Here is a 2867-nt window from a genome sequence, read left to right on the forward strand (position 1 = left end):
GTGAACATCTCTTCCAAATCAACTCTCTTTTCCATAACTGGTTCCTCCTTTTGATAGAAACCCCATCTTTTTGCTTGTACTTCTCCTCCTTTGCCTTTTTGTACTCGTCATACGGGAGCCATTCCTTCTTCGGTTTTCACCAATTATCATCAAATTTGTCGTCACTTGAATAGAATACTTGAGCCTTCTTGTTTCCATTCTCATCCAAATCACAATCTTTAGTAATATGTGGTCCATTACAATTCTCACATCCAACCCGAATAGCATGGATTGTTTGATCCATCTTAGTCATCCTCCTATCTAAACTATCTAGTTTAGCCATCATTGCCGCCATTCTATCGTTAACAGTGTTCACCACCCCCTACTTACTTAATTTCGTGGGTTATGATACTCTCTAGAGTGTTTAGAGAACTCCTTAATTAATTCCTAGATCACCGAGGGTGGCTTCTTGGTGAGCGTTCCTTGCGAGTCAAGAAGCTGCCTTGTAGTCACATTGACCCCATCAAAAAAAATGGAGACTTCTTGTTGGCTATTATGATCATGATGTGGGCAATTCCTTAATAGACTCTTGTATCTTTCCCATGCCTCATAAAGGGACTCTCCAGCTTGTTGTTCAAAATTGGCAATAACTTTTTTAACTTGGTTATCTTTGAAGGTGGGAAAAACTGGTCAATAAATTCTTCCTTCATCTTAGACCATGTAGTGATGGATCCGGGAGGAAGTGACTTGAGCCAATCCTTAGCTGTAACGCCTATAGATCCGGGCTAGTCAAATTAGAGGCAATAAGTGTCGAAAGAGACTTTTTAGCAAAATATTATTTAGAATAAATAATCTTAACCAAGTTGTAGTGTATGTTACAAGGTTTCCGTACATATAAAGACCGCCGAAATCCAAGTTATAACGAAGAAGTTATGACCCGTCGAAGTTGCAGATAGTGAATATACGATACCGGGAAACGTAAATAGTGAATTTACGATACAGCAAGATTTAGACTTAGCGATCTAAACAAAAGTCATAGAAAATGTTAAACCAAGAGCGTTCATAAAAAGAACACCCAAATCTGACTTCGTTTGAGTATGTTCCCGACTTCTCGTGGATATAAAGAACGTCAAAAACGGAGATAGTACACAAAAGTTACGAATTTTTAAAGTTAAGTGTGCAATTTGCGAAGCCTGATGCAATAATGATGACGGGGCATGATCTGGACCGTTGCTTGCTGATCACGCCTCGTTTCGGATGAGTGACACGACACCTTCGCATTACGTCCCGCGTCCGAAACAAAGTACACCCAGCATACCTCGCTCTTGTGCGGTCCGAGACTTCTCCACGTCGCACCACCCGGAGGACACCACCTGGCAATCTTATCCGACGAACGCGCCGCGTACCACCTTTAGTACGCCCAGCGTAGACCGAGGGCTCGCACTATAAAAGGCAGCGAAGGCTACCGACATTCTTGCACATTTGTCACTCTCTCTCTAGATTACTATCTCTCTCTAAGGCTCCAAACCACTCTTAAACCCTAGATAAAACCCCTAGCACCCTAAGGAAGCCCCGGAGTCTCGAGAAAAAGGGTCTTTTGGTTTCGAAATGCTTCTCCGAGCAAAGCCCGGTTTTCTTTAAAATCCGCTCTAAGTGAGCTACGCTTATGCAATTTTTAATATAGCTTTCAATTAATTATAGTAATCTTATTAGGTCCTTAAAATAATTATTTGGGCTATTATTATGAGTTATATAAGTATTGTTTAACGCTTATATAATAGTAATAATAATCAGACTATTAATTTGTCGCGGTTATCATTAGATAAAACCCTAGTGGTGTTGATACTAGGTTTTATCGAAGGAAAATTGTTTTAAGAGTATCGAAGCGTTGTCCGAGTGCTGAGTCACCACCTTTCAGGTGAGTGTATAGTTACTTTCATCTTACACATAGATATGAAGTAGTTTATATAAATTACGTGCTATGTGTGCATATTATATGAATAATTGTTGTCTATGCTGGAGGAACGATTTTATATATGTTTTAAATGATTTAAACTGTATATGTATTTTATATCTACGATAATGTTGGGTTAAAACATGGGTAGATGTAATAGATGGAATATGAGTTTGATGATGAGTTGAGAGGTGTTATAGACCACGAGGTGAGGGTGAGAGGTGAACGATGTGAGAAGCCTTTTCCCAAACGATGGTCTCGTTATTCAGCAGAGTATGGATGACAACCACAGACTATTCTAGACAGTCCAGTGGAACACTAGCAGGCTCGCAACCTGTAGGTGTTGTGAACGATGTGTTCACGCGGTGTACTTTAAACCTTGGTGATCATGCAGACTTGATACCTAAACCTTGGTGATCATGCAGACTTGGTGCCTAAACCTTGGCGATCATGCAGACTTGATGCTTAAAACCTGGCGATTATGTAGACTTAGTGCCCGTTGTGTAAGCCTTGGCGATCATGCAGACTTGATGCCTAAACCCTGGCGACTATGTAGACTTAGTGCCCGTTGGGTAAACCTTGACGATCATGCAGACTTGATGCCTAAACCCTGGCGACTATGTAGACTTAGTGTCCGTTGTGTAAACCATGGCAACGATGGACTTCGTGCCGATTCCTCCGGATGATCCTTAGGAATGAATGAACGAGGAATAGCTGATTCTGAGGGTGGATCCTTAAGAATAAAGAAGATAATGGGGATGGGTAATTGGGTTGATTGCTTGATTGTTTAAACATAATAATTATATTATTGAGGGTTGAAAACCCTATGTACTCACCAGGTTCCCAACCTGACCCACTCAGTTTATTTGTATCACAGGTGATGATATGAAGTCACGTTACATTGAGAGATTAAGGAGATATAAATCACTAGTGA

General features: G+C 40.6%; 1 non-coding gene across 1 annotated transcript; it reads left to right on the top strand.

Annotated features, from left to right (window-relative positions):
- Positions 1-535: 535 nt before the first annotated feature.
- On the top strand, positions 536-642 carry LOC145071558 (small nucleolar RNA R71). Its single transcript, XR_013690565.1, has one exon. It is a non-coding gene; the product is annotated as a small nucleolar RNA R71 (small nucleolar RNA).
- Positions 643-2867: the final 2225 nt, after the last annotated feature.

The sequence above is a fragment of the Lactuca serriola genome, chromosome 8 (genome assembly GCF_051521515.1).
Source record: "Lactuca serriola cultivar US96UC23 chromosome 8, Lser_US96UC23_V15, whole genome shotgun sequence".
Taxonomy (NCBI): domain Eukaryota; kingdom Viridiplantae; phylum Streptophyta; class Magnoliopsida; order Asterales; family Asteraceae; genus Lactuca; species Lactuca serriola.